The sequence below is a fragment of the Stenella coeruleoalba genome, assembly GCF_951394435.1.
Source record: "Stenella coeruleoalba genome assembly, chromosome: 11".
Lineage (NCBI taxonomy): Eukaryota > Metazoa > Chordata > Mammalia > Artiodactyla > Delphinidae > Stenella > Stenella coeruleoalba.
The window spans coordinates 55242336-55259532 of record NC_137157.1 but is presented as its reverse complement, the minus strand read 5'-3'; the positions used below and the strand labels follow the sequence as shown (position 1 = coordinate 55259532).

Genomic DNA, 17197 nt, shown 5'->3' with positions numbered 1-17197 from the left:
TGTAAGCTGTGATTCAACCTTAAAATTTCTGGCTCTCTTAGAGGGTTATTATATATCAGTTAGAGATTAGATTCAATTTCAAAAATAGCAGTAACTAAATAAGATTGAGATTAACTTTCTTTCAAATAACAGTAAATCTAGGGATAGGCATCTCAGGTCCAACAATTGTTAAAGAAAAAAAACATACTGAACAGGATGAACAAACAAAAGTCAATTTTATCCCAATTGTATTACAACAGGGAAGAGACACTGAACTCAATTTCACTGAAACAAAAGCAGCAGAGTTTTTAAGAGCTGGGGTGGGGGGATTGTAGGCCACCTGTGTTTGCTAACTGGCCATACCCAAAGGAAAATTAAATTTTCTCCTTTTGTCATGACAGGAGGTAGTTTTACCATCTAGAATGAGAAGCTAACTGAAGTTAGGCTCCTACCTCTCTCTCTTTCTCCCCCACAACCCACATCTCTCTTTCTCTCTATATATATGGTTTACTATATATAAACCTCATGGTAACCAAAACCAGAAATCTATAATGATACACATACACACAGGAGAAAGGAATCCAAACTTAGCAGAAAGATAATCATCAAATCACAAGGGAAGAGAACATAGAAAAAGAAAACAAACAAAAAAACCCATACGAAAACAATCCCAAAACCATTTACAAAGTGGTAATAAGAACACACAAATCGATAATTACTTTAAATGTAAACGGACTAAATGCTCCAATCAGAAGACACAGAGTGGCTGAATGGTTACAAAAACAGGGCTTGTATATATACTGCCTACAAGAGACTCACTTCAGATCTAAAGATACACATATACTGAAAGAGAGGGGTTGGAAAAATGTATTCTGTGCAAATGGGAATCAAAAGAAAGCTCGAGTATCGATCCTTATATCAGACAAAATACACTTTAAAACAGAAACTGTTATAAGAGACAAAGAAAGACATTACATAATGATCAAGGATTGACCAAAGAAGAAGATATAACAATTGTATATATCCCCAACGGAGGAGCACCTAAATACATAAAGCAAATATTAACAGATATAAAGGGAAAAACTGACAGCAATACAATAATAGTAGGGGACAGATCATCCTGACAGAAAATCATTAAGGAAACACTGGCCTTAAAAGACACATCATACTAGATGGACAAACAAGTGGAGGCTACTAAATGACTATTGGATCACTGAAGAAGTCAAGGAAATCAAAAAATTCCTGGAGATATATAAAAATAGAAACATAATTATCCAAAATTTATGGGATGCAGCAAAAGCAGTTCTAAGAGGAACGTTTATAACAATACAACCTTACCACTGGAAATAAGAAAAATCTCAAATAAACAACCTAAACTTACACCTAAAGGAACTAGAAAAAGAACAAACAAAACCCAAAGTTAGTAGAAGGAAAGAAATAACAAAGATCAGAGCAGAAATAAATGAAATAGAGGCAAAAAAAAAGAACTAGTTCTCTGAAAAGATAAACAAAATTAATAAACGTTTAGCCAGACTCATCAAGAAAAAAAGAGAGAGGGCCCAAATCAGAACTGAAAAAGGAGAGTTACGCCCGACACCACAGAAATACAAATAATCATGAGACTACTAAGAGCAACTATACACCAATAAAATGGACAACCTAGAAGAAACGGACAAATTCCTAGAAATGTACAATCTCTCAAGACTGAACCAGGAAGAAATAGATAATATGAACAGACTAATTATCAATAATGAAATTGAATCAGTAGTTAAAGAAAACAAAAATACAAAAAACCTCCCAACAAACAAAAGTCCAGGACCAGATGGCTTCACAGGTGAATTCTACAAAACATTTAGAGAAGAGTTAACACATATCCCTTCTCAAACTATTCAAAAAAAATGAAGAGGAGGGGACAGTTCCAAACTCATTCTACAAGGCCAGTGTTATCCTTATACTAAAACCAGATAAATACACTGCAAATAAGTAAAAGTACAGGCCAATATCACTGATGACCATAGTTGCAAAAATCCTCAATAAAATATTTGTAAACCAAATTCAGCAATATGTTTAAAAGGATCATACATCATGATCAAGTGGAATTTATGCCAGGGATGCAAGGATTTTTCAATATCCACAAATCAATCACTGTGATATACCATATTAACAAATTGAAGAATAAAAACCAGATGCAGAAAAAGCTTTTGACAAAATTCAACATCAATTAATTATAAAACTCTCCAGAAAGTGGGCATAGAGGGAACATACCTCAGCATAATAAAGGCCATATATGATAGGCCCACAAAAGACCCTGAGTAGGCAAAACAATCTTGAGAAAGGGTAACGTAGCTGGAGGTATCACACTCCCGGACTTCAGACTGTACTGCAAAGCTAAGTAATCACAACAGTGTGGTATTGGCACAAAAGCAGACACATAGGTCAATGGAACAGAATTGAGAGTCCAGAGATAAACCCAGGCACTTATGGTCAATTAGTCTATGACAAAGTAGGCAAGAGTATATAATGGAGAAAAGACAGTCTCTTCAATAAGTGGTGCCGGGAAAATTGGACAGCTGCACATAAAAGAATGAAATTAGAAAATTTTCTTACACCATATAGAAAAATGAACTCAAAATGGATTAAAGATTTAAATGTAAACCTGAGATCATAACACTTCTAAGAAAGAACATAGGCAGAACATTCTCTGACATATATCAAAACAATATATTTTTGGATCTGTCCCCTAAGGCAAAGGAAACAAAAACAAAACTAAACAAATGGGACCTAATCAAATTTAAAAGCTTTTGTACAGCAAAGAAACTCTTCATTAAAAAGAAAAGACAAATTACTCAATGGGAGAAAATATTTGCAAATGATACGACCAATAAAGGGTTAATATCCAAAATATATAAACAGCTAATACAATTCTATATTTAAAAAAAAAACAAAACCCAAAAAACAAAACAAATGACCTGATTAAAAAACCAGCAGAAGACCTGGATAGAGATTTTTCCAAAGAAGACATACAGGCACATGAAAAGATGCTAAACATCACTAATCGTCAGAGAAATGCAAATGAAAAACATATCACCTCACATCTGTCAGAATGGCTATCATCAAAAAGACTCCAAACAAGAAATGTTGGTGAGGATGTTGAGAAAAAGGAACCCCTGTACACTGTTTATGGGAATGTAAATTGGTGCAGCCACTGTGGAAAACAGTATGGAAGTCCCTCAAAAAACTAAAAGTAGAACTACCCCATTATCCAGCAATTCCACTGCTGGGTATGTATCTGAAGAAAATGAAAACACTAATTCAAAAAGATGCATGCACCTCAATGTTCACAGTAGCAGTATTTACAATAGCCAAGATATGGAAGCAACCTAAATGTCCATCAGCAGATGAACTGATAAAGAAGACATGGAATACTATTCAGCCATAAAAAAGAATAACATTTTCCATTTGCAACAGCCTGGATGGCCCTGGAAGGTATTATGCTTAGTGAAACAAGTCAGGCACAGAAAGACAAATACTGTATGTTATCACTTATATGTGGAATCTGAAAATAAAATAAACTAGTGAATATAACAAAAAAGAAACAGATTCACAGATATAGAGAACGAGTAGTTACCAGTGGAGAGGGGCAAGATATGGGTAGGGTATTAAGAACAAACTACTATGTATAAAATAAATAAGCTACATTAGAAATATTGTACTGTATAGGGAATATAGCCAATACTGTATAAAAACCATAAATGGAATATAATTTATAAAAATTTTAAATCACTATGTCGTACACCTAAAACATAATACTGTGAATCCACTCTACCTCAATTAAAAATTTTCATTATCTGATCTGATAATGTCTGTATTAATTACATGACAATAAGCCTCAGTTAAAGTTAAGATCCTAAGCTCTGGAATTTGCTTGCCTTCCTAGGTGCCAAGTAGATCCAAGAGCCCAGGGAAGAGTACAAGTATGCTGTAGTATAGTGACTCTCACTGAAGAGATACAAAGGGATTTGATTGTAAGAAACTTGAAACAAGCCATTATCATTGTAACTTTACTCTTTTGGCCTAGCTTCAATCTTTGAACTATTTGAATGGGTCTGAATCAAGCTTATCAATTGTACTTCTTGGTTTATTTAAACCAACCCCTCCCCCTTTCTTTCTTCTCTCTCTCTCTCTGTCTTTTATTTTTTAAAGGAACTTATATGTTTCCCTTTGGATTTAATAGGTCATTGCAGGAGTAAAGATCAAGTCGTTGTGGTAGATAAAAGTTAGGCTAATACTTTTTTCCTATATGTATATGGAAAAAAAAAAAAAATATATATATATATATATATATATATATATATACAGGCCGCACTGCATGGCTTGTAGAATCTTAGTTCCCCAAACAGGGATTGAACCCAGGCCCTTGGCAGTGAAAGCGTGGAGTCCTAACCACTGGACCGCCAGGGAATTCCCACCAGCTATATTTTGTACAAGAGCTATCTACTGTCAAAGGAATACTTTCTGGGATTATAAACTCCTATGTTCTCATGAGACTTTATATGCAATCTTTATTTGAAGATATAAGCTCTGCCATAACTATTAGACTTGCCTAGAATGACAGGTTAAACACCATGACTATTAAGGTACTTATGCTAGTTTGACCTCAGTGAAAAGAAACATTATTTCTGGAAAAAATCTTTCTTCATCATAAAAGTTAAATCATTTCATCAGACCCAAAGCCTCTTGTAGTTATTAATATGCAATTATAATTTCATGAGATTTGAAGTGTAGAATTAATTACCATTTTAATATTTGATCTTGCCTTTATATTTTATATTATAAATATGTTATGGAAGCCTTTGCTCTAGGTACAATACACATCAGGACTCTTGAATATAATGCACTTAAGTGGAAACATGACAAGTGTCATTGCCAAAATTGAAGGTCCAGAGCAATGTTAAATTAGTACAATATTTATAGAAGTATCAATATGAATAGTACGAGAGTCATTTATTTTCCAACCAACAAAGGGGCTTAGGCTTAGATTTCATGCTTTCACCATTTTCCTCAGCATAACTGGAATGTGATTTAGAGGGCAATAAATGCATATCCAAAAAATGCACATAATTGACAAACAGAGACAGATTCAGAAGTACATGGCTTAACTGATGTCCTGAGGAACTAGAGCAGCTGGAGGTGTTACTACATTATGCTACTCCTTCACATTGGGAAAGAAGAGCATGAGAAACTCTGTAGCTGGGAAAACATTCACTGTCTCCTTTCCCTTTTGGGACCATAACCATATTTTCCCAGTTATATGTTCAGAATTTGTGAATAATCATCTATTCCTAAACGAAGTGGAAATTCTTTGGAGAAGTGAGGAGATTTTGCAACCTGCATATTGAATTTCATCTCAAATTAAAAAGCACTGATATACCTTCTGAAGTGAAATTTCAGCCACCATGAACGGCAAATTCCCAAGTTAACTGCACATTAGTTTATATTTTATGTGTGTTGATATTCAAATTAACATCATCTAGATTGACACATGGAGCCAGAATGAGAACAGATGAGGAATCAGGCACGTTGCTGGTACTCTCATTTATGTGTGTAACATCACTGAAGAAATCACTCGAAAAGAATTCACACGTAATAAGCATAGACCTAGGCAAAACACTGCTGCTGTTTTAACGGATGACAAAGCTAATCCAGGTTCAAATACTCCTTACAAATTTATATCCAAATCTATTGCCTTACTCTCCCCCAAATGACTTCCGAGTTTCTGTGTTTTTTCAATTCACTCAGTAAGAGAAACATGGATATTTCAGTTATGTTGTTTCAGGATTTATCTGAAGCATGAGTTTGATAGCAATAACTGGCTTGTTTAGAAAACAGTTCTTACCTTTGAAAGGGAACTAAAAATGGCATCAACTTAAACACACATGCTGAAATTCCATTAGAAAGTTAGATAATGGAAGGAAATGGTAAGTGGGCTTTTGTTCCTTATTCTATAAATTGCACAAGTGATAGAAATAAATATTCAATTATTGACCAAATTAAATGATTCCCAGTTATAACGGGTTGAATAGTGTCCTCAGAGAACTCATGTCCACCTGAAACCTCAGATTTTTACTTCTTTTTAGAGTCTCTGCAGAAGCAATTAGTTAGCATGAGGTCAGACTGGATGCTGGGCTGTAAATCCAATCACTGATGTCCTTATAAGAAGAGGAAAGATGCACACAGGAAAGAAGGTCATGTGATGATGGAAGCAGAGATTAGAGTGACCCAGCTACAAGCAAAGGAATGCCAAAGACTTTTGGCAACCACCAGACGCTAGAAGAGAGTCCTGGAACAGTCTCCTTCAGAACTTTCAGAATGAACCAGTTTTGCTGATACCTTGATTTCAGACTTAGCCTCTAGAACTGTCAGATAATAAATTCCTGTTGATTTAAGTCACCAGTTTTGCAGTAATTTGTTATGGCAGCCTTAGGAAACTAATGCATTAGTTAAAGAATAGCACAGTGCATAATTTGCAAAAGTGAAAAGTTATCAAGGAAGCTGGGCCCAATTTTTCTATGCATGATTCTTTGATAAAAAAAATCTGTGCTAATCCTTGGTATAGGCAAGATGCTCTGATGTGTGTTAATCCTCCCAATATTATCTTGAGATATTAGGCTGCCTCCCTCTCCCTTCAAAAAAAAAAAAAAAAAAAAAGACGTTAGCCAAGCAGAATAAAATTACACCAAAAATAACATGGAAAATCTTCACCTGCGATGATTCTGTATGTGTTGTCATGGATTACAGAACAATTTGATGACAAAGTTTTCCTACCTCCTGTACACTAAAATAAATACCAACTGATTTAAAGAGCTATAGAAACAAAAAAATGAAAAAAAATTGAAGAAAATAAATGACGTATTTTATGATATTAGAGAAGGAAGAAACCCAAAACAATACACGACCAGATTTCTTTTGGCTACATTTGACTAATCAAAGTTTGAAATTTTTATAAGAAACTGTACACTATGAACTGATTTAAAACTCAAACTGCAACCTGTCACCAGCTCTTTGCAATTCACATAGCAGATCAGTTATGGATAACAGAAAACTAATTCTGTTCTAGGGCATTATTCATTTACCAGATATTCTCTTTGCTTAAGTAGTACACCCAGAGGTGTCTCATACTGTTGATTTGGTCCCAGTTTGCCTAGATTGTTCTAGCTTCAAACTTCCAGTAATCTAATGATATTTAATGACTCAAGCTTCAGCATGATATATTGCTCCAATTTATTCTTTTGTTTCTAAATATTTTAAAATATAAATATGGCAGAATCAGTTATTTGTTGTTAAGAAACATTCCCAGAATTCAGAGCTCATGCTTTAAAACATGTTTTGCACATCGTAAGCATTTGAATATGTGTTTTGTGCCAATCTTAGCCTACTGCTATCCAATGGTGTGGCTGGACTAGCCCTTGTGGTTCTTATCGTGATTGCAAGACATCCTCAGCAATAACCATCAGGAAACTTTGAAAGAGACAAGGTTTATTACTTACAGGTCCTGGAAATTACATGACATACCTGGAGCCACATATCAAGGTCACAGATAGAGAGAGACTGAGAGCATATGGGCCTGGGGTTCTCCTTTTATTGGGGTCATGGATTGATGGCCTAGGGTTTGACGGGCTCATTCTTTATTAGTGAATTTAAAACTAAGAGCGGAAATTTAAAGTGCAGAAAGAGAGAAAACAAGAGGCCTAAATGGTCAGTTATCTAAGGAGCCTGGGGTGGTGGAAAGCCTACCTCTTTATCTAGTCCTGTGACTGGCAATGTTATTATTCACTATAGCTGTCTTAAAGTGGATGCCTTGGCAATCAAAGGTTAAGTCAGCACTTGCATTACAAAAAAGAAAAACCAACTGTCACACTAAAATATGTCATGAAAACTATGAATCACCATCTTAGAAAAATGCATATAATCTTACACATAGACACACACCTACACACATATTTACACTCATGGTTTTTGTACTTTTTAAAACTATTCATGGTCTTCCTAAAATTCATCCTTAAATACTCTATTGATTCTCTGATCTTAAGAACTGCCGCAAAAATTGTGTACAAAATATACTCAATTCTATGTTGCCTATGAATCACACAAATAAAACAAAAAAGATATTATGAATATTAAAATATTAAAATAACATAGACTCTTTAAGATCAAATGCTTCCCCCCCCTTTTTAATACAATGATCCATAGGATGTCTATGCAGAAAAGTTATGAAAAAGTCATATAAATTTTTCAAAATAACTTTTTTCTCCTATAGTCATTAAATCTATAAACTCCTGCAAACATAATTCTTGCATCTACTTTCCAAAATAACTTGTCAATTATTCAATTGACTAACATGATTTTCCAAAATGTTGTTTCTCCAAAAATCTATTTATATCACATCAATGATAACGTTCTGGTATTTTACTGTCTCTTTGTGCATTTATTCAATTCAAATATTTTGCTTATTAAAGATAAAAATGCACACAATAGATGAAAATCAGTGTATGTGGTCTTATTCCTTTTGGAATTATTATTCTCTGTTTAGAACCATACTTGATAAATAGTAAGTTCCCAAAAATATACATTAAATAGAACTTAGCTAAAGAATTCTAATTATTTCCCTTGTTAGTATTTTTTTAAATTTCTAAGCTAATTTTTTCATCTATATGAATGGAAAAGTTAAATATCTACCTTCCTAGATTGATTTACACATTAAGATAATTTACATAATAGCATTTAACAAGTTTCTTAGCATATAAGAAGATCTTAATGTGACTTCCTCTTCTTTTCTCTTAAATCTTTTCAATCTATGAATGTGATGTATGCTGTGAAATATTTGTGTATGATTGGTTTTTAAAAGCCTTGGTTAAAAAAATTGAATTTGCCATATGATAAATGCAGTGATGGTTTATTCCACTATGTTGGAACTAAACTGAACTTATAAAACATCAATTTAGGTACAGTTTTAACATTTTATTAGATCTCAATGTTTATTTCAAACTAAATGCTTGTTTATAAGGGAAATTTGGTAGACACTGAAAATATCAAAAATAAGTTAAAAATTACCTTTATCCCCCTGCTTCACTCCTCCCTTGCCTCAAAGTTACATAAAGTCCTTTCTTCCCCCTACCCAATTTCACTTCCAAGAAGTAAGGACTATCAATAGTTTAGAACAGGTTCTTTTCAGACTTTTTAATACACTCTCACTTGTGTGATGTATGGAAGAGTCAACTTTCATTGAAAATGCATTCTACGTATGTACTAGATACCTTTCTTTTCTCCCAACGCCACTCCTCATACTTCACAGCTTTGATCTGTGTCCTGGGTGGCTTTCTTGCCCTCTGTCTTCCAATTTAGTTTCCCTGTTAAAGGAAGTAACAGAAGTTAAGAAAATGGGAAGAAAATAAGATTAGGGTACTTGTTACCCAGAGCCCTTTCACTGAGTTCCTGTGCATAGGTTTTACCTTTCCAGTGTAAACAACAGCTCTATGTGCAGGCTGCCCTATCCCTGCAGCTATGTCTCTGGGTTCAGAGTCTGCTTCTCCTTCTAATTTTAGGCTGAGGGGTGTCAACAGCTTTCTGTTGTCACTACCCTTGAGATACTGTACCTTCCTTTTCCTAAGCCCTTTGTGAATAGTTTTTGTTTTGTTTTTGTTAAACTCACACATTTATATGTATATGTATTTCTGTATTCATGAGTATCTTCCCATTAGAATGTAGTATGCTAGGTGGGTAAATGGTTTACATAGTTTTTTTCAAAGGCTTTTGTTTCCTCAATTGAGAAAATCACCATGCAAATAATAGGCCCTTATTAACTTGCTTTTAAAATATCAAATTAACATTTTCTTCTTCTGGAAAAACAAATGGAATCTATTTCCATTTTGACATAAATATATTCATATTTATATACAAATTTATATAAATAATCACGGTACTATATATAAGAAAAGAGTATGTGAGAAACAACAAAACCTTCTACAAATTCCATTAATTCAGGGTCATCAAACAGGATCATAGAGGTTTTTTTACAGTAAAAACCATCAAAACTATCACTCTGACATGATCAATTACAAATACAATTTTCTCTGTAAAGTGTATAGCTCTTTAAGAGAGCTTGGAAAAAATCCTGAAGACAGATGGATGGTTTGTTTTGTTTTTTGCTTTTTTTTTTGGTTGTTGTTGTTGGTTTTTTGCAGATCTCTTTGTCCATTGTACATAGTTCTTTGTAGTTAGTTGAAATCAATGCTTCCCTTTAAAGCCCTCTCCTGCAGACACACACAAATTCTATGAATGACGTTGCTCGGCCTTACACCACATGTCTGCAATATACTGATGTTCATTCCCTGCACCTTCCATACTTAGCTCTTGACTATTTCTCATTCATTGTCATTCTCTTTCTTATGATCCTGCATGAGGCAAGCCTTCTGAAGGGTTGGGTTTCTTTAGATCCAAATTCTGGGGTGTACATTTTCCACTGGCACCCTAGAATCAGCTGGATACTTCCGTGTTCAGGATGTTGAACTTGCAATTCTGAACAAGCTGACAGGCTGCTGTCACCAAGCTCTTGAGAGTCATTAACAATATGTAGAAGTATTTCCTTTCTGTATTTTTCTAGATGTTCATTAGAATTCACTTTTCTTCCTAATTCCTGTAATTCCTTTATGTAAAAAATGTGTAGGCTTTCACCACTAAGATATCCCACTGTCTTAGGAACGCTTGATATATTAATTGTGTCAATACCACAACTGTCTGTTTGGTCAGGGGGCCTTGTGGGAAGGTGTCAGTTGGCTCTGATTTTATGGATGAGAAGTTAGAGAGGCTGATTAGAACTGAGGAGGCAAATTGGTTTATAATGGTTTATAATTTGTTGAGCTTTGAACTTTAGCTCATAAAGCTTGTCAGGGTTGTCTTTCTGTTCTGAAGACCTGGGGTCCAAGGCCAATCATCTACTCATGATATGTAGAGGCCACTTCAGGAAACTATCATCTCAATGGGAGGTCCAACTGGACATCATTCATGAAGTCCCATGTTGCCCTTACTTCTATGCCTTGACAGCCCAGTAAGATGCAAAAGAATAATTTAAAATATGATAAAATAATTATGTAAGGAATATGCCTACATACACTTTAATTCTATTTTTCTTTTTCAGTCTTGGGTGAAGCAGTTGGTATGTGGCTTGTTTAGCAGGCTGAACAACATTAGCAAAGACACAATTTGATTTTGCTTCTGTAAATTAATAATCTCAGTATCTTTGTGTGGAGAAAGATGAGCAAAAGCTTCAGAATAACTGAAGACAAGTACAAGAAATATCATTGACAGGCATCCACATGCTTTTTCTCTGTTCATGTTAGAATATACAGTGAGGAGAGACCAATCATTGCTCAGAATTACTGCCTCAACAGATCTTTCTGTTTTGAAAAGTAACGATAGATGATCATCAAGATCTCAAGGCAATGCATCATATTTAAGGAGTTTGGGCGCTTGAAACAATGAGTTACATTCAAAAGGCTCCAGTGTCAGAACTAAGAAAATAAACACATATTTTTTCTTTGTTTTCACAACAAAGAGCATTTTGAAAAAGGATGGAAATCACAGATTGAGAAGGTTCTAGGCAGATAACGGATCATCTGAGGGCTGGCAAGAACCAGAATAATGTAAAGTCAAGTATTTTTGTATTTTGGGGGAGTGGAGTGGCTGAGGAAAAGCTAAGTATTTTCAAAATTATTCTTTTAGCCCTTCCTACTCAGTGGATGTAAGTACCATTAACTAGAGAAGCCACTGATATTGACTTGTTGGAAAAAATACACAATAAAGAGCTATTTTCATAAAAAAAAGATAACAAGGTGGAGTCAGTTACAACTCAGAATTCTGGTAAATTAGAGAGCCCAGTGGAGGAGAGTCAGAATACTAAGGAAGGCTGAATTTAGCGTTCACAGGCAAAAACACTGGAGCTGGACTATGTACATGAATTCATAGCCTATCTCCCTCATTCCTCATTATGAATTCTTGGGTAAGTTCCCAAACCCCTCTTAGTTTTCATATAGATAAAATGAAATTTATAGTTGTCTAACTTATGAGGTATTTGTGAAGGTGGGATAGCACATTAAAATTCATATTATTATAATTAAAATTCATATAATTTATAGCACAAAGATATTAAGTTATTTACAGTTTGACTATTATTACAGAATTGTGACACAATGCAGATCAAGTAAAAATAATAGATTAAATTTACTATCTGAAGTTCTTCAAATCCCTTTCGTTCTAATATCAACCAAAATCTTGCTTCCAATTTGTTCTATGGTAACTAAAATCACTAATTATCTTCCAATTACTAAATCTAATGACCTTCTTCTTAGATAATATATTTTTGACCTCAAGGGGGAAGTTGGAAATTCTTACATTCTCCTCCTTTTGGAAATCTCATGGTTCATGGTTTCTACAATGAAGTCCTCTCTTTGTTCTGTTAGTAGATGAATAATGCTTCTCAAATTCTACTTCTATCACCAATCTTTCTAGTCAATCTTTCCCTAGTTGCTGATTCCTTGTTACTTTTATTATATTGCTATTTTTCTACTTTCACCCTACTAATTTACTCAGTATGGTTCCATATTAAATTACAATGACTAATTTACTCAGTATGGCTCCATATTAAATTACAATGTTTCTATCACACACACCACCACATGTAACTACATACACAACAAATACCTCTATTTCTATTGAGCTCCACAACTCATGTTTCCAATAAGCTACTCAGTATCTCCACCTAGTTAAGCCAGAAGTGCAAGGAACTTAACATTTCCAAAGATTTAAATCATCTCCCCAAACAAGTGCCAGCAACTCAAAGACAAACCTGAATCCTCAAAGTACAAATAATTAGATTCGAGTAGACAATCAAAACTGTCCTATGTAAGCAAGTAAATTTCAGATTGAATATGGACAGGATGATTTAAAAAAAAAAAACAGAAAAGAAATTACTAAACCCTCTTGGAAAATCTGAGATAGTGTTGTGAAAAATCATATTTTTGTGGTTAATGTCAATGAGGAACTGATAGAGAATCGGTAGTGTGTTTTATGCTACAATGTACATATACATTTTATTATTTAAATTTATGGCATACTTAGCATGCTTTCAAAATACACTATACATTTAATTTATATATATTATATACATGTATATTATTTATAGGTACATAAGTATATATAGGTATATGTGTACATATATATGTAATGTGATATCCCAGAGATCACAAATGGCTATTAAATTTTCTTAATATAGATGTTGCCATATATATGTCATATATATTCTTTGGAATTTAACACAATTGTTAACAATATGCTAGTGATAGTCTAAAAATTATTCTTAAAGCAACTATAGAAACCAGTAGCATATAATTTCATTGATAATATAGTAGCTTCCCAATGCACATGTAAATGACTACTGTAATGATACAGCTGAAGAAAATAATTCACAATTCATGAATAATAAGGCCACCATCTTCATATCCCTGAATCAAATGTGTTTACAACAATCACTATATCTCATGTAAATAAGATAAATGGCAAACCTTATTCCAAATGCATCTGATGGATTATATCCTAAACTTTAACATTTAAATGTTTTACAAAATATATATCCTTGTATTAAATTTGGCCCAATTTTGTCATTATAAACCACAAGTTGATTGTGAAATGTCAAAGAAAAAGTAAAAATTACATTATTTAAAAACATAAGGAAGATATAAAAAGCATTTAAATTTAATATGAATAAAGTAGTAAAAATAATGAATAAAATAGATTATAAAAATGATTTTAAAACATCAAGAAGATAAGTATGAGGTAACTAATATCTTATAGTAAACCTAATTGTATTTAATGTCTAAATTCAGCTGTAATGAATTTACATTGTAACAAATTCACTTAATACTTAACTTCTAAGAAACCCTTGTGAATTTACACAGTAAAGATATTAGAAAAAAGTACTCATTAATTTGTGAGCTCATGGCTACTAAATCTATTTAACATGGAAGTAAATTCCTTGGCTTTTATTAGCAATGGACTCTCATAAGAGATCAAATATGAAAGCAAGTATGTAACTCATGCTGAGTTATAGAAAGTAAGGAATAAAACACTTTTGCAATATTATAATTTTCACCTTGATATGAATTCCTGCACATGTCATTTATAAATCTTCTCTCTAAATGTTTTCAGTATTGGAAGGGACCTGAATGCGTTAGATTCAAATTATGAACAAGCTTATTAATACAAACATCATATATTTCTCAAGAAAAGCAATCAGGGCTTCCTTGGTGGTGCAGTGGTTAAGAATCTGCCTGCCAATGCAGGGCACATGGGTTCGAGCCTTGGTTCAAGAAGATCCCACATACCACGGAGAACTAAGCCTGTGTGCTGCAGCTGCTGAGCCTGTGCTCTAGAACCCGCGAGCCACAACTACTGAGCCCATGTGCCTAGAGCCCATGCTCCACAAGAGAAGCCCACACACTGCAACTGCTTGCCAAAACTAGAGAAAGCCCATGCGCAGCAACAAAGACCCAATGCAGCCAAAAATAAATAAATAAATTAATTAATTAATGGAAAAAAAGAAAAGCAATCAAATGTATTTTTACTCAAAGCTTTGGTTTCAACCACAAATCATTTTACAAACTTCTTCCATATTTTAACTGGAATAGATGCATATTAGATTCTATGCTCTTCTCACATCCAAGAGACTGCTAGTTATACCCAGTCTTAAAAGGGGAAGAAGGAAAATTTGTCGCAGTTCCAAACCATATGTCAATCAAATTGTGGCCTATCGATTAAATGAAACTAGCAAATGTGTATTGGCCACCTGCCATGTAATAATCAGTTTTAGGTGATCTAGGGATTAATTATAAAAGTGAGATATAGTTTATTGAATCTGTTTTATGTGTGTGACACGGAGGAAGATTTTGTGAGTATTTTCTGTCATCCTTGTACTTGTATGACCCATGAAATAGCCTAACTAGTGGTCATATTTGAAATAGAAACTGACAGTGGTGCACAGTTAGTATTATCTGTATGTCTATGCATATGTATATGCATTCAAAAAACTTCTAAGTATGCTGTTAATGTATTCTGGTCATTCTCTGGATAGACAGATCGCTAGCTAGGCAGAAAAACACACATCATAGATTCACATCTTCTGTTCTGAATTAACTGAAGGTTAATATTTATATCCATAAAAATGTTTTAATTAAATATTTTAAACATATAAAGAAAGGGCAAAACAAAAATCAGAAAATTACTCATTCAAAATATATAATAAATTTCAACAAATTTATTAAAAAAGAAACTCACAATTAAAAATGAACAAAAGGAACAGAAAAAGACACTTTACAAATGTGGATATCAAATTGACCAATAACCATGAAAAATATTCAACATCACTTTTCATCTGAAAAATGCACAACATTATAATGAACTACTATTACTTATGTCTCTTACCCCCATGACTAAATTTTAAAAGATGGATAATATTATACATTATTTAGTATGTGGAACAACTGAAGCTTTCATATATTGTGAGTACAAACTGAGTAACTACTTTGAAAAACCTTTTGTCATTATCTACCATCAAAGAACATCCTCATGCTGATGACCCAACAGTTCTACTTCTAAGTCTATAACCAAGAAAAATGTGTAAAAATGTGTACCAAAAGATGCTTAACAAAAATGTTGATTCCAGCACTGTTCATAATTGCCCCAAACTAGAAACAACCCAATGGCCATTAACTGTAAAATGAATATATAAATTATGGCATATTTAGTCAGTGCAGTTCTGTGCCATAATGAGAATGAACAAACTATAGCTACACACATCAACATAAATGGATCTCACAAACATAGCATTGAGAAAAATCCAGGCTAAAAGAGTAGTTAATGTATATTTACATTATGTAAAATTTTAAATTAGGCAAAAATAATATATCATCTTAGTGTTAACTTTCTAGGAATGTGGTGACTAGAAAGAGAGTTTAAATGTAGCCTCTAGAGTGCATGTAATGTTTTTTTCATTTGAATGCTGTCTATGTGTTAACTTTGTGAAGAATTATTGTTATACAGTTATGATTTGTGCACTTTTATGTGTATATGACATACTTCAATCAAAAGTTTACTTAGAAAACACACATACAACTATATTCACTATTCCTTGTTTAGTTCTACTACTCTATATTCCCTTCTCCAACTGTCCTCCCCCTTTCAATTTTCTTATTTCTCCCTAGATTTCAGTAGAACAATTCTGAAAGCCACCACCAAGATATCCATTTTGTAGAGGATAACTATTTTATTTACAGGTAACAGAATATTACATCTGATAGAAGAAAGTGTCTTTGAGTTGATCTCCTTAATTCATTGGGACCATTCACTGGTATGACTCCTATATATATAATATGTGGTCAGTTATGAGCCAACATAATTCTCATTCATATGTCATCGCTTCTGCCAAAATCTTTTTTTTGGTTGGGATTTGATCTATTGGGAATCTTTTAAGCAGATAACTCTAAAGATTAGAGTTTCTTCTAGAAAGCCTATTTATAGAATCTATAGAAATGGAGTCCAAGGATAATGTTAATAAACCAAATAATAGGAGAAATAATTCTGGTTTTGCCTTTCACTTTTTTCATTTCAGACATCTACCACTTTTGCTGATAAATGGGAATACTGATTGATTTTTAGGGATAATTCCACTGGTTAAAAAACGAATCCTCTCTACAGTTCAATGGGGTACCAGAGTTTAAAACAACTGTAGAGAGGATCCCATAATGAAACAAATCTTCTCAAATCTTCTCAAATCTTCCATCTTGCAGAATGTAATCCATTCCTCTAACAGCCAGATGAAAGTTCAAAGTCTTCTCCAGCAACACTGCAGCACTTCAATTCTTTCATTGGGCTTTCCAACCAAAGTATTTTTTTTTTAATTTTTCTTTCTTTGTTTTGGTTTATTTTATTTTTAAGAATTCTAAGGGAGAGCTTACATGGTCTACAAATCCATTGTTCTTCCGTACCTCAGCCAATCATTGTTAAGGTGAACTTTGGTCAACTTTTATTGTCATAAATAACTTTTTAAATCTGTTATTAAAGTTGTAAATAACATGTCTGAAAGCTTAGACATAGCATATGAAAAGTACAA

The 17197-nt window shown here is 33.4% G+C and overlaps 1 long non-coding RNA gene across 1 annotated transcript in view; it reads right to left on the bottom strand.

Moving 5' to 3' along the window:
* LOC307193993 overlaps window positions 1–17197 on the bottom strand; it is a 241924-nt gene that overhangs the window by 188384 nt on the left and 36343 nt on the right. The window contains exon 2 of the long non-coding RNA XR_013830473.1: window positions 9294–9386. This is a non-coding gene — a long non-coding RNA (uncharacterized lncRNA). The remainder of the gene's footprint in view (window positions 1–9293; window positions 9387–17197) is intronic.